The sequence below is a fragment of the Phyllobates terribilis genome, unplaced genomic scaffold, assembly GCF_046119375.1.
Source record: "Phyllobates terribilis strain yellow unplaced genomic scaffold, ASM4611937v1 Scaffold_60__1_contigs__length_8166268, whole genome shotgun sequence".
Lineage (NCBI taxonomy): Eukaryota > Metazoa > Chordata > Amphibia > Anura > Dendrobatidae > Phyllobates > Phyllobates terribilis.
In genome coordinates, this window is record NW_027362820.1 from 363,674 (window position 1) to 385,396 (window position 21,723).

Here is a 21,723-nt window from a genome sequence, read left to right on the forward strand (position 1 = left end):
TAAAATTAATTAATTTTTATTTCAATAATTAAGAGAATTTTTTTGTAAAAAAACAGGTACCTTCAAAATTCACAAAATCAAATCTCCATTAGAGGCTTATATTATTACAGTAAGCTACCTCCTCTGATGTATCAAGAAATTATATTCCGTCTTTATTGCACCCTTTCCCTAATAATAAGGTGCTGAAAAAGTTGAACCCCTTTATTCAAAAAAATCCAGAGACATAAAGTGCAAAAAGGTATTTTCCTCTCTGTATTGAAAGATGTATAAATATAAATATACTTGTGAGTATATAAATAAGTGAATTTTTGTTATGTTTTACATTATATCTTTCAGACAAAGTAATGACTGAAAGATAGGGAAATAAAGCCAGCAACAATTGATTTAATACCCTAAATAGGGAACTGTGCATATAGGGACAGATTCATTCAGGATTCACAGTTAACAGACACAAGGTCCTAAGGAGAGTACTTACATATTTCAGTATCCAGCCTGTGGAGATGAGATTGCGGTCTACCCCGACGCCGCCGTTTTGCCTTAGGCTTCTTCAATGGGGGGCGTTAGTTTGTGTGCACAGTGTACCGTTTATGTATTCCTCCCACCAGCTGTATGTAATTAATATGATAGACCAGAGTGATTATGGCGCATGCGTTAGTTACGTAGGTGCCCCGTAAACAAAAAGGACTTCCGGAGTCACTGCGGCTGACACGCATGCGGTGGAACGCATGAAGTGTCTCTTGTGCAGGACCGGAAGTCCGACGGGCCCGTTCACGTGCGCATGCGCACTCTCTGTTGGGAATCTCCATATAGTAGTAGCGGAGCTTGGAAGGGGCGTGTCAATGTAACGGAGATCGTAAATACATTTAGGCATATAGATACTCGCCTTCATTACATTCTTTTGCGTTTTCTATATAATAATTAGTTGAACCCCAATCATCCATTAGGGAATGCTTCTGATACTTGATAAGTATAAACTTCTTGATTTAAGAGATATCTAATGGGTATATGTTTTATATAGTAAAATTGATGTAAGAGTGCAAGGAATGTGTTGGAAATATGTGAAAATTTAATGTGAAAAGATTCATGAAAAAAATCTAAAATATCATAGTAAGCAAATATGGTGTGAAAATGTGTATAATGGGGCACACACTAATTTTGATATATATTGTGTCTCATATTTTAAAGGAGTGAATAATATCTTAAGATAATAACTAATACACTACAATTGTGTATAGTACGTGAAACATAATAATTTCCAAGGTGCACAATATAAAATTAGAAAGAAAACTATTCTTTTCCCAAAAATGCACCACAATAATAAATTGTCCAAACCCACAAAAAAAAAACACATACAGTATGATTACATCAATAATTGTCACTATATATTATTAATTTGATATATTAATATAAGGCCACAGGAAGTCCATAATTATCATTCTTCTTATCTCATTTTGTTTCTTTCTTTTTAGGGTCCTCAATTAACGCGGTCCACATCTGGCAGTCACTACCTCTCAGGATCTCCCTCCAATAGATGCAGCCCTCCAAACTCCACCAACCATCCTGATGTCCAACAAATACCAGCGGGTAGGAACTAGGCATAATAAAACCATAATTAAAATCACTAATAAAACGGAATTAAAAACATGCGCCACAGGATATAGAGAGAAAAAAATTGGCTATCACCAAAGGTGTATACTTTTTATACCAGGACAGGTATTCCAGTGAATTAGAAAATATTGTTTGACAGGAGGAAGATAGTACAGCTCAACGAAAGATAAGAGGCTTCAAGGGTATGGATAACCCCCCCCCAAAAAAAGGACTAGCACCCAGATTTTATAAAAAGGCACCAAATCCAAAATGTTCATTCAATCCTTGAGGGGACAATGTACCAAGTCTAAATATCCACTTACTTTCTAGTTGCGCTAGTGCTTTACTCAAATCTCCACCCCTGATGCCCATATCGATTTGATCGATCCCTTTTATTTTCAACCCCCTAGGGTCACTATTGTGATGGAGTTTAAAGTGCCTAGGTAGAGTTCTCAGGCTAGCCACTTCATCTACTGTAACTGATTTTTCTATATCCAATACATGTTCTCTTGTTCTCACCCTAAGTTCCCGGGCTGTCAAGCCTATGTAAATTTTGTTACACGGGCATTGGGCGTAATATATTACGCTTTTTGAATTACAAGAGAGAGTTTTTCTAATTTCAAATACTTTGCTGTTATAATTACTGAAACTTTTTCCTTTGATCAGATTTTTGCAAGCCTTACATTTACCACATGTAAAGAAACCAAATTTGGATTTATCAATTACTTGTGGATATGGTCTTTTCTCATAATGACTGTGTACTAGGGAGTCCTTCAAATTTTTGGATCGTCTGGCAACCATTGAGGGATTTTGAGGTAGAATTTTTTTGTAGTGTTGGATCTGCTAACAACACACCCCAATGTTTTTTGATAATTTGAGTAAGTTCTGGCCATTGATCGTTGTAATTGGATATAAATCTTATGAAACATTGATTGTCTTCATTTTTTTCTTTTTTGCCATACAGCAGCTGTTCCCTGCTGGTATGCATTGCTCTCTTAAATCCGGTTTTTATGTTTCTATTACTGTAACCCCGGTCCTTGAAACGTCTCGTGAGATCTTGAGCCTGTTGATGGAATGATTCATTACTGGTACATATCTTTTTCAATCTCAGAAATTGCCCCGTAGGGATTCCTCTAATTGTAGAGGGGAGGTGGGAAGAGGTGCCATGTAGTAATGTATTTGTGGCAGTCGTTTTCCTATACATATCAGTCATGATGTAGCCACTAGAAGTGGCAGTAATGTGCAAATCCAAAAAGTTAACCTCTTTCCCATACTAGTAAGTAAGCTTAATGTTGAGGTCATTCTTATTCAATTGATCCATGAACCTCTCCAATCGCTTTATTGGTCCCTCCCAGATGAACCAGATATCATCGATGAACCTCATCCACCCCTGTACGAGGTGGATGTCATCGACTTCATCACTTTGAAAAATATGTTTTTCCCACGCTCTCAAAAACAGGTTTGCTTATGCAGGGGCACATGAGGCCTGGTATAAAAAGTATACACCTTTGGTGATAGCCAATTTTTTTCTCTCTATATCCTGTGGCGCATGGTTTTAATTCCTTTTTATTAGTGATTTTAATTATGGTTTTATTATGCCTAGTTCCTACCCGCTGGTATTTGTTGGACATCAGGATGGTTGGTGGAGTTTGGGGGGCTGCATCTATTGGAGGGAGATCCTGAGAGGTAGTGACTGCCAGATGTGGACCGCGTTAATTGAGGACCCTAAAAAGAAAGAAACAAAATGAGATAAGAAGAATGATAATTATGGACTTCCTGTGGCCTTATATTAATATATCAAATTAATAATATATAGTGACAATTATTGATGTAATCATACTGTATGTGGTTTTTTTTGGTGGGTTTGGACAATTTATTATTGTGGTGCATTTTTGGGAAAAGAATAGTTTTCTTTCTAATTTTATATTGTGCACCTTGGAAATTATTATGTTTCACGTACTATACACAATTGTAGTGTATTAGTTATTATCTTAAGCTATTTATTCACTCCTTTAAAATATGAGACACACAATATATATCAAAATTAGTGTGTGCCCCATTATACACATTTTCACACCATATTTGCTTACTATGATATTTTATATTTTTTTCATGAATCTTTTCACATTAAATTTTCACATATTTCCAACACATTCCTTGCACTCTTACATCAATTTTACTATATAAAACATATACCCATTAGATATCTCTTAAATCAAGAAGTTTATACTTATCAAGTATCAGAAGCATTCCCTAATGGATGATTGGGGTTCAACTAATTATTATATAGAAAACGCAAAAGAATGTAATGAAGGCGAGTATCTATATGCCTAAATGTATTTACGATCTCCGTTACATTGACATGCCCCTTCCAAGCTCCGCTACTACTATATGGAGATTCCCAACAGAGAGTGCGCATGCGCACGTGAACGGGCCTGTCGGACTTCCGGTCCTGCGCAAGAGACACTTCATGCGTTCCACCGCATGCGTGTCAGCCGCAGTGACTCCGGAAGTCCTTTTTGTTTACGGGGCACCTACGTAACTAACGCATGCGCCATAATCACTCTGGTCTATAAGATTAATTACATACAGCTGGTGGGAGGAATACATAAACGGTACACCGTGCACACAAACTAACGCCCCCCATTGAAGGAGCCTAAGGCGAAACGGCGGCGTCGGGGTAGACCGCAATCTCATCTCCATAGGCTGGATACTGAAATATGTAAGTACTCTCCTTAGGACCTTGTGTCTGTTAACTGTGAATCCTGAATGAATCTGTCCCTATATGCACAGTTCCCTGTTTAGGGTATTAAATCAATTGGTGCTGGCTTTATTTCCCTATCTTTCAGTCATTACTTTGTCTCAAAGATATAATGTAAAACATAACAAAAATTCACTTATTTATATACTCACAAGTATATTTATATTTATAAATCTTTCAATACAGAGAGGAAAATACCTTTTTGCACTTTATGTCTCTGGATTTTTTTGAATAAAGGGGTTCAACTTTTTCAACACCTTATTATTAGGGAAAGGGTGCAATAAAGACGGAATATAATTTCTTGATACGTCAGAGGAGGTAGCTTACTGTAATAATATAAGCCTCTAATGGACATTTGATTTTGTGAATTTTGAAGGTACCTGTTTTTTACAAAAAAAATCTTTTAATTATTGAAATAAAAATAATTTAATTTTAACAAATAATTGTACTCATATCTTCCTTAAAACTGGGCTCATGTAGCTTGAGTTTGTTTTTGGATAAGGTCAAATATTTGGTAGCGAGGTGGTTTGTTCCGGTGATACGAACCCGCTGTTCCCTGATAGTCATTGTCACCCCCAAGCGCGCGAGAATCTCAGTTTTTAGCTTGCCATACTCTTTGGCACCCTGCAAAGCTAAATCATAGTACACCTTTTGGGCGTACTATGCAAAGCTAAATAGGGTGTCCTGCAAAGCTAAATCATAGTACACCTTTTGGGCGTACTATGCAAAGCTAAATAGGACGTACTATGCAAAGCTAAATAGGGCGCTCTGCAAAGCAAAATCTTAGTACGCCTACTAGGCGTACTTCTGGGGCTCTCCCGTCAAGTATTGCGCCAGTACCTCTGCCCACTGCTCTTGCGAAAATTCCTCCCTCTCGATGACCCTTTCAAACACCGTCAGGAAGGCCTCAACGTCAACCCCCAGGGTCATTTTCTGCAAAGCCCGTCATACCGCCTTCCGGACATGGGAGTCATCAGTCGGACCTGGGGTTGGAGTGCTCATCCTTCTCTGGATGGCGGTTGCCAGAAGCTGCATCTGCTGCCATTGTTCCTGCTAGTGCTGCTGGATCTGCTGTAACAACAGCCTGTTGGTCTCCTGTTGATGCTGCTGCGACTGGACCAGGTGTTTCAGCAGGTCCTCCATTTCGTCTGGCGATGCTTGCTGGCTTGCGACAGACTTCACCCAGGGCATGCAGTCCATCCTGTAGCAGTCACACGTCTCTGCTGGGAACAATGCTCGCGCGTCTAACACCAATTGTAGAGGTTTTACTCACTTGGGTGCGACGGAAGGAAAACAGGAAGCATGTTCCTTTAAAAGTTCTTTTGGGTTTATTGCTTCATAAACCCAGAAGCCAAACAGAAAAGCAAATAGCTCAAGCAAACAAAGTAAATGTCTTTAGCAGGTCTCTGCTCAGCCAGGCTTGTGTGGCATGCAAGTTGGGGTAGCGTCCAGTGTCCTGGCTTGGTCTGAAGACAAACATACACAAGAGGTCTTCTCCCTCCAAACACACAGACCATGTGCCAAACAACAGCCTCCATTTTATAGGCTGTTAACCACACCCAGAGGTGAGGTATGTGGGTAGCTGGACCCGCCCATTCTCTCCTAGCTACCCGTAACCCGGCTCCCAGGTGCACCAAACGATCCTCTTAGTGCTTATGTGCCCTAGAGAAACACTCCAGGTTACATCACACAGACACCAGCCATCTCTGTGACACATACCTCCCATCGACTACGCGACCATTAGCCACCTTACAATACCTTGATACATATCTGGTTTCATGATTACCCCACGGCTGATTAAAGGGAATCTATCACCCCCTGGGACTTATCTGACCTCTAATATTGGCATACAGGTGATAGAAATGTGAATCTATACATACCTGAATGCCTCATATTAGAGGTCTGTTTGCTGAGAAATGGCTTTTTATTCAGTGAAGATTCTGATGCTTGCTGGCCGTGGGGTAGTCGGTGGAGTGGATTCCCTTTAATAAATACTCACTTAGCCCCATTCTTCATGCAGATACTAATAAATCCAGGACCTATGAGATTTTTACCATATGATAGTTGGATAGTTAGGGGTGTATCATCCATAGCAGCAGCCCACAGGGCCACTATGGTGCCCGTGAAAAAACACAGAATTTGAGCTTGGTTTAAGTTGGTATCCATGCCGCACATAAATGCATGTTTACTATGGCCATAAATCAGAAAAAAACTATAAGAAGAAAAATGATCATAAACCCTGCTGTAAATAAGTAAAAACCAAAAGTGCTTTTAACCCCTTTACTACCCAAGGTGGTTTGCACATTAATGAGCAGGCCAATTTTTATAATTCTGACCACCGTCACTTTATGAGGTAATTACTCTGGAACGCTTCAACGGATCCCCCTGATTCTGAGATTATTTTTTCGTGACATATTGTACTTCATGATTGTGGTAAAATTTCTTTGATATCACTTGCGTTTATTTGTAGAAAAATCGGAAATTTGGTGAAAATTTTGAAAATTTGTCAATGTAATTTTTATGCCCTTAAATCAAAGAGATGTCACGCAAAATAGTTAATAAATAACATTTCCCACATGTCTACTTTACATCAGCACAATTTTGGAACAAACATTTTTTTTTTAGTAGGGAGCTATAAGGGTTAAAAGTTGACCAGCGATTTCTCATTTTAACAACAAAATTTACAAAACCATTTTTTTTAGAGACCACATCACATTTGACGTGACTTTGAGGGGCCTTTATGACAGAAAATACCCAAAAGTGACACCATTCTAAAAACTGCACTCCTCAAGGTGCTCAAAACCACATTCAAGAAGTTTATTAACCCTTCAGGTGCTTCACAGGAATTTTTGGAATGTGGAAGAAAAAAATTAACATTTAACTTTTTTCACAAAAATGTTACTTTAGACCCAATTTTTTTTATTTTCGCAGGGGTAACTGGAAAAAATGGACCCCAAAATTTTTGTGCAATTTCCCCTGAGCACGCAGATACCCCATATCTGAGGAAAAAACACTGTTTGGGCGCACAGCAGGGTTTGGAAGGGAAGGAGCGCCATTTGACTCTTTGTAAAATTTGCTTGAATAATTAGCGGACACCATGTTGCGTTTGGGGAGCCCCTGATGTGCCTAAACAGTGGAAACCCCCCACAAATGACACCATTTTGGAAACTAGACCCCTTAGGGAACTTATCTAGATGCGTGGTGTGCACCTTGAACCCCCAGGTGCTTCACAGAAGTTTATAACATTGAGCCGTAAAAATAAAATTTTCACATTTTTCCAACAAAAATGTTTTTCAGCCTCCAATTTTGCATTTTCATAGGGGTAACAGGAGAAATTGCACCATGCATTTTGTTGTGCAATTTCTCCTGAGTAAGCCGATACCCCATATGTGGGGGAAAACCGCTGTTTGGACGCACGGCAGGGTTCAGAAGGGAAGGAGCACCATTTGACTTTTTGAATGTAAAATTTGCTTGAATAATTAGCGCTTGTGCCTCTGATGTGCCTAAACAGTGGAAACCCCCCACAAGTGACACCATTTTGGAAACTAGACCCCTTAGGGTACTTATCTAGATGTGTGGTGAGCATCCTGAACCCCCAGGTGCTTCACAGAAGTTTATAACATTGAACCGTAACAATGAAATTTTCACATTTTTTCAACAAAAATGTTTTTCAGCCCCCAATTTTGCATTTTCACAAGGGTAACAGGTTGCGTTTGGGGAGTCCCTGATGTGCCTAAATAGTGGAAACCACCCCACCCTCCCCCCAGTGACTCCATTTTGGAAGCTACACCCCTCCAGGATTTTATCAAGGGGTATAGTGAACATTTTGAACCCAGAGGTACGACACAGAATTTGATAACATTAGGTCATCATATTGAATAAGTTGTCATTAGTCTTGAGTGCAAGTGCTCGCTATTTGAGTTTGCATCAGGTACTAGGGTATGCACCAAGTATCGCGGGTGCTCAAGTGACTTGCTTGAGTCCCTGCCCCGCATGTTTTTTTATTAGACACCCAAAAAAAAAAACATGCTGGGATCGCTCGTGCATGGCAGGCAATCCCCATAAGGTTTTTTTGGCTGTATAACAGCTGCAAAACATTTGAGGAGGAGACTCGAGCATGTCACTCGAGCACCTGCCATACTCTGTGCATACCCAAGCACCCGATGCAAACTCAAGTAGCGAGTACTTGCACTCACTAGTCGCCATATCGTCGTCATTTTCTTTTTCTTTACTTCTGAAAAAATCCCAACCCCAACCCAAACTTTAGCCCAAACCTAACCCTAACCCTAACCTTAGCCTAACCCTAATCCCAATCCCTAGCACAACCCTAACCATAGCACAACCCTAACCCTAAAGTTTATTTTTTACGCCGTTCCTCGTGTGGTATAAGTGATTAGAAGACGTTATTCTTCGGGTCGGTGCAATTACAGCGATACCAGAATCTTATCGGGTTTTTATGATTGACAGCTGTCACACACTAAAAGACACATTTTTTTGCAAAGACTAGTTTTTGCATCGCCATATTTTGAGAGCTATAATTTTTCCAGATTTCGGCCGACAGTCATGTGATGGTTTGTTTTTTTACGGGACAAGTTGATGTTTTTATCGGTATCATTTTCGGGCAAATGACATTTTTTGATCGCTTTCTATTCCGATTTTTGGGAGTCAGGATAAACAAAAGCCAACAATTCAGGAATTGTTTTTTTTGTTTTTTTATATGCCTTTCTGCGTGTGGTAAAATTGATAAGGCAGCTTTATTCTTTGGGTCAGTACGTTTACAGTGGTACCGGATTTTTATTTATATATATATATATATATATATATATATATATAATATATATATATATATATATATATATATTGGCGCTTTTACACAATAAAAACTATTTTATAGAAAAAATAATTGTTTTTGCATCGCTTTATTCTGAGAACTATAACTTTTTTATTTCTCTGTTGTTGGAGCTGTATTGCGGCTTGTTTTTTGCGGGACAAGATGACGTTTTCAGCGGTACCATTTTTATTTACATTCGTCTTTTTGATCGCATTTTATTCCATTTTTTGTTTGGCGGTGTGATGATAAAACATCATTTTATGTTTCGTTTTTTTTTACCGTGTTCACTAAAGCGGTTAAGTAGTGGGACAGTTTTATAGGTCAAGTTGTTCCGGACGTGGTGATACCAAATATGTGTACTTTTATTGGTTTATTTTTTTTTTCATAAGATTATTTATTTATGGGTACAATATATAATATAATATTTTTACAATTTTTTTTTTTTTTTTTCACTTTCTGACATTTTTATTACTTGTTCACATTGTCCCACTATGGCACTTTCACTTTTTGCAGCCTGATCGTCTGCATGGCATAGAGAGCAGCAGCTCCCTATGCCATGCAGCCTGTCAGCGCTGCACAGGGAGAAAGTTACTTTGGTCGTGCACTGCACATGACTAAAACAACTTCATGCCTCCTGGTGACCCGGATGTTGTCATGATGACGTCGGGTCACCATGGCAACATCCGGGACTGGATTTGGACGCCGGCAGAGAAAGTAAGTATCGCGCTTACCTCCTCTTGCCACCGGAATGCTGCAATCGATTTCAATCGCAGCATTTCGGGGGTTAATGTGTCGGGAGCGGTGCGGGACCACTCCTTGCACATAACACCGGGTGTCAGCTGTGACAATCAGCTGACACACGGCGGCGATCTCGCCCGCACTGCTTGTGTGCGGGCGAAATCGCCAGGCCGTATTAATGCGTATCAGGCCCATAAGGCCCAGGGCACAGATACGTACTAATATGCCCTGGGTCAGAAAGGGGTTAAATAAAATAGGGTTCTTAGCAACACTGTTTTTGATCAAAAATAGCATGAAAGCTATCCCACCATGGCAAGATGAACCCATTCGGGATAGTCCTACTCTGTATAATATTAACTCCTTTAAAGCCCATGACGTACTAATACGCGTCTGTGCCCTGGGACTTAAGAGCCTCACCCGTATTAGTACGTCATCGCGATCGCGCGCGCACACAGGCTGTGCGGGCGCGATCTCCGCTGGGTGTCAGCTGATTGTCACAGCTGACACCCGGTACTATGTGCAGGGAGCGGTCCCACACCGCTCCCGGCACATTAAACCCCGCAATGCTGCGATCGAAGTCGATCGCAGCATTGCAGTGGCTAAGGGGAGGTGATCGCAATACTCACCTCATCTTCCGGCCTCCAGCGCTGTCTGCCACGGCTTCCCGGGTGTTGCCATGACGACCCGATGTCGTCATGACAACATCCGGGTCACCAGACAGCAGGAAGATTTTTTGGTCATGCGCAGTGCATGACCAAACAATCTTCTCACTGTGCAGCACTGACTGCCTGCATGGCACAGGGATGGTTCTCCATCCCTATGCTATGCAGGCGATCAGAATAAAAAAAGTGAAAGTCCCAGAGTGGGACAAAGTAAAAAAACTCTCAGAAAGTGAAAAAAAAAAAAAAATTGTAAAAATATAAAAATAATCCACCAAAAATAAAAATATAATGTACCAATCAATAAATATTATGAAAAAAAAACACCAAACAATAAAAGTACACATATTTGGTATCGCCGTGTCCGTAACGACCTGACCTATAAAACTGTCCCACTAGTTAACCCCTTCAGTGAACACGGTAAAAAAAAAAAACGAAGCAAAAAGCAATGCTTTATCATCATACCGCCAAACAAAAAATGGAATAACACGCGATCAAAAAGACGAATATAAATAAAAATGTTACAGCTGAAAACGTCATCTTGTCCCGCAAAAAACAAGCCGCCATATAGCTCCAAATCAAAAAGTTATAGCTCTCAGAATAAAGCGATGCAAAAAAATATTTTTTTCTATAAAATAGCTTTTGTTGTGTAAAAGCGCCAAAACATAGAAAAACGATATAAATGTGGTACCGCTGTAAACGTACTGACCCAAAGAATAAAGCTACCTTATCAATTTTACCACACGCGGAGTAGAATAAATTTTTTTTAAAAAAAAACAATAATTCCTAAATTGTTGGTTTTTGTTTATTCTGCCTCCCAAAAGCTGGAATAGAAAGCGATCAAAAAATGTCACGTGCCTGAAAATGGCACCAATAAAAACGTCAACTCATCCCGCAAAAAAGAAGCCGTCACATGACTCTGTCGGCCAAAATATGGAAAAATTATAGCTCTCAAAATATGGCGATGCAAAAACTAGATTTTACAAAATATGTGTCTTTTAGTGTGTGACAGCTGTCAATCATAAAAACCTGATATCATTCTGGTTTCTCTGTAGTCGCACCGACCCGAAGAATAAGGTCGTCTAATCATTTATACCGCACTAGGAACGGCGTAAAAAATAAACGCTGGGGTTGGGGTTAGGGTTGTGCTAATGTTAGGGTTGGGGTTAGGGTTGTTGTTATTTTCAAAAGTAAAAAAAAAAAACCGATGACGATCTGGCAACTAGTGTTGAACGCAAGTGCTCGCTACTTGAGTTTGCATCGGGTGCTCGGGTATGCATTGAGTATCGCGGGTGCTCGAGTCTCCGCCCCATATGCTTCGCTGCCAAAAAAACCTCGCGAGGATTGCCTGCCATTCACGAGCGATCCCCGCATGTTTTTTTGGGGGTGTCTAATAACCGTGAAACATGCGGGCGGGGTCTCGAGAATTTCGCTTGAGCACCCGTGATACATGGTGCATACCTGAATACCCAATGCAAACTCAAGTAGCGAGCACTTGCGCTCAAGACTAATGACAACTTATTCAATATGATGACCTAATGTCATCAAATTCTGTGTCGTACCTCTGTGTTCAAAATGTTCACTATACCCCTTGATAAAATCCTTGAGGGGTGTAGTTTCCGAAATGGGGTCACTTGTGCGGGTTTCAACTATTTAGGCACATCAGGGGCTCTCCAAACGCGACATGGCGTCCGCTCTCGATTCCAGCCGATTTTGCGTTCAAAAAGTCACACAGTGCTCCTTCCCTTCTGAACTCTGCCGTGCTCCCAAACACTGTATTTTCCCCACATATGGGGTATTTGCGTACTCAGGAGAAATTGCACAAAAGTTTTTGGGGTCCATTTTCTCCTCTAACCCTTGTGAAAATAAAAAAATTTGGGGCTAAAACATCATTTTTGTGGAAAAAGTTAGATTTTTTATTTTCACGGCTCCATGTTATAAACTTCTGTAAGGGACGTGGGGGTTCAAGATGCTCACCACACATCTAGATAAGTTCCCTAAGGGGTCTAGTTTCCAAAATGGTGTCACTTGTGGGGGGTTTCCACTGTTTAGGCACATCAGGGGCTCCCCAAATGCAACATGGCGTCCGCTAATTATTCAAGCAAATTTTACATTCAAAAAGTCAAATGGCGCTCCTTCCCTTCCGAACCCTGCCGTGCGCCAAAACAGTGGTTTTCCCCCACATATGGGGTATCTGCTTACTCAGGAGAAATTGCACAACAAAATGCATGGTGCAATTTCTCCTGTTACCCTTATGAAAATGCAAAAGTGGGGGCTGAAAAACATTTTTGTTGGAAAAATGTGAAAATTTTATTTTTACGGCTCAATATTATAAACTTCTGTGAAGCACCTGGGGGTTTAAGGTGCTCACCACACATCTAGATAAGTTCCCTGAGGGATCTAGTTTCCAAATTGGTGTCACTTGTGGGGGGTTTCTACTGTTTAGGCACATCAGGGGCTCCACAAATGCAACATGGCGTCCGCTAATTATTCAAGCAAATTTTATATTCAAAAAGTCAAATGGCGCTCCTTCCCTTCCGAACCCTGCCATGCGCCCAAATAGTGGTTTTCCCGCACATATGGGGTATCTACTTACTCAGGAGAAATTGCACAACAAATTTTGGGGTCCATTTTTTCCTGTTAACCCTGCGAAAAAAAAAATTGGGTCTAAAATAACATTTTTGTGAAAAAAGTTAAATGTTAATTTTTTTCTTCCACATTCCAAAAATTCCTGTGAAGCACCTGAAGGGTTAATAAAGTTCTTGAATGTGGTTTTGAGCACCTTGAGGGGTGCAGTTTTTTAGAATGGTGTCACTTTTGTGTATTTTCTGTCATAAAGACCCCTCAAAGTGACTTTAAATATGATGTGGTCCCTAAAAAAATTGTTTTGTAAATTTTGTTGGAAAAATGAGAAATCGCTGGTCAACTTTTAACCCTTATAGCTCCCCAATAAAAAAAAATGTTGGTTCCACAATTGTGCTGATGTAAAGTAGACATGTGGGAAATGTTATTTATTAACTATTTTGTGTGACATATCTCTCTGATTTAAGGGCATGGAAATTCAAATTTTGAAAATTGCAAAATTTTCTAAATTTTCTCCAAATTTCCATTTTTTTCACAAATAAACGCAAGTGATATCGAAGAAATTTTACCACAATCATGAAGTACAATATGTCACGAAAAAACATTCTCTGAATCTGGGGGATCCGTTGAAGTGTTCCAGAGTAATTACCTCATAAAGTGACAGTGGTCAGAATTGTAAAAATTGGCCTGGTTATTTACGTGCAAACCACCTTGGGTTGTAAAGGGGTTAAAAACCTTACCGTGTATCAAAGCCTCAAACTTCTGTGTATGAATCAGACATGAGATCTAATGTGATAGAAGATTACAGTCCGGGGAAGACGGGAAACATTCATATAGACGGCCGTTGGAGATGTAGTCAGTGAGAAATCTGGCTAAATATGTTTCTAGAGCCGTAGTAGAAGATGAAGATGTCGTCCTCCTCATGAAGTTGTTATTTCTTATGATACGTGTAATGAATATCTCCTGCAGTATTGCTAATGCCGATTGCAGTGTTTGTAAATGAGACGAGAATTAGCTTTATGGAAGATGAGTTTATGAGAAACGTGTTCAGCTACAGACTCCAAGGAAGAAACTGCTTGGTGTCTGTGGCCTAAAATATATAGATTTTATTACTAGATGTAAAGCAGAAAACTAAATACTGTAAAATAATAAATCTCCTCCTATGTTTCCCTTATTATTCCCAGTAATTGTATTATTACACAGGATCTTTATGATGTTATATAGGCTCATCATCTTCTCATTCAGGTCTCTACAATATCAGATCCTCTCAGTGAAGATCTTCTATTTAAGAGAATTTTCCTTATGGACCCATCAAAGATGGATATGGATAGAGACAAGATGGCGGAGAGGATATTCCACCTCACCCTAGAGATCCTCTTCCGGCTTACTGGAGAGGTGAGAGATTCTGATGAGATCACATTACATCATTCTTATCTATGGGAATAACAGATGGACAGAACTGGAGAGGTGAGGACTCTGTAAATGTCTGTAGTGAGATTTATTTATATGTATTTCCATAACCAGGATTACATATTAGTGAAGAAGACCTCTAGTGAGCGCTGTCAGGACCCTGTGTCTGAGGGATGGGGAAGAACCCTGAGCCCAATCACAGGGCCTCCATCTCACCTCTTCATACATGAGGACATCAATGACCAGAAGATCGTAGAACTCACCTACAAAATGATTGAGCTGCTGACTGGAGAGGTGACGCTGCTGGGAATGCTGGGACATTATACAGTATGAAGGGATCGGGGGGGTGACAGTATCATTGTATGTGTCAGGTTCCTATAAGATGTCAGGATGTCACTGTCTATTTCTCCATGGAGGAGTGGGAGTATTTAGAAGGACACAAAGATTTGTACCAAGACGTCATGATGGAGGTTCCCCAGTCCCTCACATCACCAGGTAATAGACAGGACTAAACACACACGGCCTATAATTATCTGTATGTAAAGAATGAATTCAGTCCCTGTATGTGTTTCCTCCAGATCTATCCAGTAAGAGAACAACACCAGAGAGATGTCCCTATCCTCTTCTTCCACTGGACTGTAAACAAGAAGATCCCAATGTTCCTCAGGATCATCAGGTAGATGGAGAGAAGGTGTCATGAGATCTCCCCTATAATGTATAAATGACTGTGAAGGTCTTGTGTGAGAACTGTGGAGATGGATTAGAGCTGATCATAGATGTGACTTCTCAATCTGTCTGTGACTTTTACAATATTTGTTTCAGGGTGAAGATCTGCCCCATATTAATACTACAGAGACATATGTGAGGGGTGATGAGCAGTGTAAAGAAGAGATTCCTACATATGACTACCGAGGTGAGTAGTAATAGCCACTAAGTGCTGAGAAGTGACAGATTCTTCTCTGTCACCGGCTGTGGCTGCTTTATCGGTGATGTAGTCCGGCTGTATCAGTCGTGTGATCACCATTTTACCGCTAGACCACAACATTCTCCTCCATCCGAAAATGTTCAAATTACTTTGTGAATTGGGAAAGCCATTTTCTAGAGAACTTACAACCTGAAGGATCCACCTACCCCCTGGGATTAGATGACCCTGACCGTTACCTTCCCAGATCTGTAAAATGCAAAGCCAAATGACCGCGTACGTAGAATGTGCTGCCAAGTGAGAAAATCACTTGAAGAAAAATTATAATGGGCCTCTGAGAGAAAGCGAAGGGTGATGATGCTGTTGGCTTCCTAGATCCGTGATATCTTATTGGATGAATCTACCTTCTCTCCCTTCTGTGTTGCTGAATGTGCTCATATGGTCCCTACAAGACCAGGTCCAGTCTTTCTGGCCAAATGTCACTTTTATGATCAACAACATTAAATGTGCAGTGAGGGCCAAGTGTGAATTTCTGTACAATAACAGCAGAGTTTCCCTTTATCCTGAATTTTAAATATTTTTTAAAACCAACTAACTTCAAACAGGATCATGATAAACTATACAAAAAAAAATTACACCTGTACCATGATATATCTTTAAGCTGTGCGTGGCTGATGGCTGTAATATACATTTATTCCCGCCTGCAGGAGATGTGTTGGCATGGCTCGACCCCTGGTTTCATGGATTCACTCCACGTCATAAATTCCATTATGTTTTCAATCCTAAGGAATTCAGATTACTGCACAATCTCTCCTGAAATGGGGGCACTAATACTTTCTCTACTCTTCTGGTCAGGACTCATAGTAGCTCCAATGGTCCACCATAAATGAGTGCAACTCCCATTTAGTCTTGATGCTCTCCTCTCATACATAAGTTCTTATTGCAGATGTAGCATATTTTTTTTTATTCTGTCTATTTGTTTTGTGGGATTATCCTGCCTCACTTATGTGAGTCTGCAACTCCCTGGTAGTCTTTAAAAGAAGGTCTCCATTGTCTCTTCCAAATGCCCGAGGTCTAACTTTACAGGCTTTTCTGTGGTGTTAGATGGGAAGAAGAATAGTCAGGTAGTTGGGTCAGAACCAGGAGGGCAGAGAAAATACAAAATCAGAAGACACAAAAGTAGTCAGTAAACGGGCCGAGATCACAACAGGAGACAAATACACAAGCCGGGAGCTGAGCACAGAGGACTGAACCAGAGGAGAACAAGGCTGTATCTGGCAGCTTCCGGCAATATGCTTCCAGCTTTAGTAGGGTGTGGTGCTTTCCCAATGGCTGAATCAGAGAGCAGACTACTTCAGATGGACAGCACACAACCCATACTGCCAGACTGGATCGTACTACAGGTCCCAGGCACCCTGACCAGAGTCTGTACCGCCCACAGCTTCTGGTTCCGACATCTCCTCCATTACCATCGCCGCCTGCTGAATGAATAAGGTGGCTCCTGGTGAGAGAAGCAGACGTTGCAGGAGCTGATCCCAGGGGAGATGGGACACACCATTTGCAGAAGCCTTAATATGACAAAATGTCAGAAAACCAGAGCAGTAGAAATCCCCATAAGGGGACTCCATTTTGGAAATTGTAACCCTCAGTGAATTAATCTATAGGAGCAGTGACTACTTTGACTCCACATTCTCTTACTGTAAATTAGCACACAGTGGATGTTGGAGAGTGAAAATAGCACATTTGCCATTTTATTGCCCAACACATAGTGCCCAGATTGTGCTCCAGGAGACACACAGCGTAAATTAAGTGGGATTTCCTCACTATACAACCCCTGGCAAAAATTATGGAATCACCGTGCTCGGAGGATGTTCATTCAGTTGTTTAATGTTTTTTGAAAAAAAGCCGATCACAGACATGGCACAAAACTAAAGAAACACTAAAAGAAATCAAGATTAAAAATGTGGTACTCAGTAAGGGTAATTTTTTTCAGACCAAGCAGAGGGAAAAAATTATGGGATCACTCAATTCTGAGGAAAAAATTCTGGAATCATGAAAAACAAACACACAAAAAAGCACTCCAATACATCACTAGTATTTTGTTGCACCACCTCTGGCTTTAATAACAGCTTGCAGTCTCTGAGGCATGGACTTAATGAGTGACAAACAGTACTCTTTATCAATCTGGCTCCAACTTTCTCTGATTGCTGTTGCCAGATCAGCTTTGCAGGTTGGAGCCTTGTCATGGACCATTTTCTTCAACTTCCACCAAAGATTTTCAATTGGATTGAGATCCGGACTATTTGCAGGCCATGACATTGACCTTATGTGTCTTCTTTCAAGGAATGTTTTCACAGTTTTTGCTCTATGGCAGAATGCATTATCATCTTGCAAAATGATGTCATCATCCCCAAACATGCTTTCAATTGATGAGATAAGAAAACTGTCCAAAATATCAATGTAAACTTGGGCATTTATTGAAGCTGTAATGACAGCCATCTCCCCAGTGCCTTTACCTGACATGCAGCCCCATATCATCAATGACAAACAACAACCTTGCACAGGCACCTCCATTTTGGAGGAGGTGCCTTATATAGGGGAAGTCCTCCGGCCATTGGCCGGGGACTCTTTAGGACTGCGCGCGAGGCCCCTTTAAGAGGGATGGAGCGTGCGCGCCCTAAGCACAGTGCTCAGGAAGCTGCGCGCACCAGCAGCAGCAGGGGAGCAGGAGGACGCCGGATCGGGACCGCGGCGGTAAGGGGGTGCTACAATCACCTTGCCCAATGCAGATTCGTGATTCATCACTGAATATGACTGTCATCCAGTCATCTACAGTCCACGATTGCTTTTCCTTACCCCATTGTAACCTTGGTTTTTTCTGTTTAGGTGTTAATGATGGCTTATGTTTAGCTTTTCTGTATGTAAATCCCATTTCCTTTAGGCAGTTTCTTACAGTTCGGTCACAGACATTGACTCCAGTTTCCTCCCATTCGTTCCTCATTTGTTTTGTTGTGCATTTCCTGTTTTGGAGACATATTGCTCTAAGTTTCCGGTCTTGACTCTTTGATGTCTTCCTTGGTCTACCAGTATGTTTGCCTTAACAACCTTCCCATGTTGTTTGTATTTGGTCCAGATTTTAGACACAGCTGACTGTGAGCAACCAACATCTTTTGCAACATTGCGTGATGATTTAACTTCTTTTAAGAGTTTGATAATCCTCTCCTTTATTTTAATTGACATCTCTCGTGTTGGAGCCATGATTCATGTCAGTCCACTTGGTGCAACAGCTCTCCAAGGTGTGATCACTCCTTTTTAGATGCAAACTAACGAGCAGATCTAATTTGATGCGGGTGTTAGTTTTGGAAATGAAAATTGACAGTGTGATTCCATAATTTTTTCCTCAGAATTGAGTGATTCCATAATTTTTTCCCTCTGCTTGGTCTGAAAAAAATTACCCTTACTGAGTACCACATTTTTTATCTTGATTTCTTTTAGTGTTTCTTAAAGCCCTAAAGTTGCCATTTGAAATGACTTTAGTTTTGTGCCATGTCTGTGATCTGCTTTTTTTCAACAACATTAAACAACTGAATGAACGTCCTCCGAGCCCGGTGATTCCATTATTTTTGCCAGGGGTTGTAGTAATGCCAAATACATGGATGCTAAATGTGGTTTGGGCACACTGCAAGGCTCAGAAGTGAGAGGGAGATTTGACTTTGGGAGGGTGGATTTTACTGTATTAGTTTATGGAAGCCATGTTGCTTTTCAAGAGCCTTTGAGCCACTAATAATGTGGAAACCTCTGTTTTTCCACTGACAGATGATGGACCTGAGTGGGGGCTTGTTTTTTTGTGAGATGAGTAGAAGTTTTTATTGATATTATTTTCCCCTACATAACATTGTTTGGTGACTTTTTATTCCATATTTTGGAGGCAGAATGAACAAACAGTTGAACACCACGCTCTACTGGTTCATCCTATGAGGTTTTATTATACTGTGACCTGTCATTGTCTTGGTGAATAGTTCAGTTTTTTACGGACAGTCTAAGTAGAAATGCTCAAAAATATAAAACTCAAGGATATTTTATTCAAAAGTAATAATTGGTTTTATTCTTAGCAGATGACTGTACCAGGAAATCAGAGGGACAGCTGACATCTTCAATTTTTAAATCAGATGATCTTGAGATCCCACAGGATACAATTGAAATGAATGCCATTACTGCAGATATACCATCATCCCTTCACAGCAAAGATCTGTCATCTGATCCTTTGAAACAGGTCCTGTCTTCTGATTCATTACCGACTACTAAGGAAAATCAAAGTCACAAAATAAGCATTAAAAAGCGAACTGCTCCTAAAGCAAAGAAGCCATTATCACATTCAGAATATGGAAATAGTTTTCCCATTGAAAAATCTTTTCTTAAAGATCAAAAAATCCACACACAAGAGAATAGATTTTCTTTTTCCAAGTGTAGGAAAAGTCTTAACCAGAAATCAGATCTTGTTAGTCACCAGAGAACTCATACAGTGGAGAAGCCATTTTCATGTTCAGAATGTGGGAAATGTTTTAACCGGAAAGCGCATCTTGATAGCCACCAGAGAACCCACACAGGGGAGAAGCCTTTTTCCTTTTCAGAATGTGGGAAATGTTTTAACCGGAAAGCGCATCTCGATAGCCACCAGAGAACCCACACAGGGGAGAAGCCTTTTTCTTGTTCAGAATGTGGGAAATGTTTTAACCGGAAATCAGTTTTTGTTAGTCACCAGAGAACCCACACAGGGGAGAAGCCTTTTTCCTGTTCAGAATGTGGGAAACGTTTTAAACAGAAATCAGATCTTGCTATTCACCAGAGAACGCACACAGGGGAGAAGCCTTTTTCTTGTTCAGAATGTGGGAAATGTTTTAACCGGAAATCAGTTTTTGTTAGTCACCAGAGAACCCACACAGGGGAGAAGCCTTTTTCCTGTTCAGAATGTGGGAAACGTTTTAAACAGAAATCAGATCTTGCTATTCACCAGAGAACGCACACAGGGGAGAAGCCTTTTTCTTGTTCAGAATGTGGGAAATGTTTTAACCGGAAATCAGTTTTTGTTAGTCACCAGAGAACCCACACAGGGGAGAAGCCTTTTTCTTGTTCAGAATGTGGTAAATATTTTAACCATAAATGGAATCTTATGATACACCAAAGAACTCACACAGGGGAGAAGCCTTTTTCCTGTTCAGAATGTGGGAAATATTTTAACCATAAATGGAATCTTATGATACACCAAAGAACTCACACAGGGGAGAAGCCGTATTCATGTTCAGAATGTGGGAAATGTTTTAACCAGAAATCAGATTTGGTTGCGCACCAGAGAAACCACACAGGGGAGAAGCCTTTTTCCTGTTCAGAATGTGGGAAGTATTTTAACCATAAATGGAATCTTATGATGCACCAAAGAACTCACACAGGGGAGAAGCCTTTTTCCTGTTCAGAATGTGGAAAATGTTTTGTGAAGAGATCCTCTCTTCTTAGTCACCAGAGCAGTCACGCAGGAGAGAAGCCTTTTTCATGTTCTTAATGTGGGAAATGTTTTACACTATAATCAACTCTTAATAAACATCAGCTTAATAAACATCAGAGTGTCACGATTCCTCCGCTCAGAGTGTCTTGGACGCTGTGACTGATACCTCAGTCGTTCATTCTGGTGCGGGGTGTGCTCAGCTGTCGGTGCTTTGATGGACAGCTCAGCTGTCCAATCTGAGTCTGAGAGGTGCTGAGCTTCTTTCAGGTGTTCACTGTTCCAGGTGATTACCCAATTACTTAGCTGAGCTCTCTTTCTCAGACCTCTGCCAGACTTACCATCTGCTCAGTGGTTTGTCTTGTATTTCAATGCTCTGATTGTTTATCCTTTGCTGTCTGACCTTGGACGTAGTTCTGACAATTTCTTTGTCTAGCCTATTTGCTCTGATCCGCTATCTTCCTGGTATTCTGACCTCAGATCATGACTTGACTTCACCTTTGTCTTTTCACTTTAGTTTTCTATGTGCTTTCTTGGTATTTGACCTCAGAATGTTTGACTACCCTGCCTCACTGCCTGTCCATGAGTGACATTACGTCTGGCCGATACTTTTTTTCCCACCAATGGATCCAGTTCGTACACTCTGTGATCACTTGGAAAATTTAACCCAGATGGTCCAGGATCTGGCCCAAACCAGTAGTATGTGGAAAGGAAAGAAAAGTTGAAAATCCGTGC

General features: G+C 40.6%; 1 protein-coding gene and 1 pseudogene across 1 annotated transcript in view; both read left to right on the forward strand.

The window, feature by feature from the left end:
• LOC141192373 (gastrula zinc finger protein XlCGF66.1-like) overlaps window positions 1–21,723 on the forward strand; it is a 99,639-nt gene that overhangs the window by 9,689 nt on the left and 68,227 nt on the right. The window lies entirely within an intron of this gene.
• Window positions 14,409–21,723, forward strand: part of LOC141192372 (uncharacterized) — a 46,264-nt pseudogene continuing 38,949 nt past the window's right edge.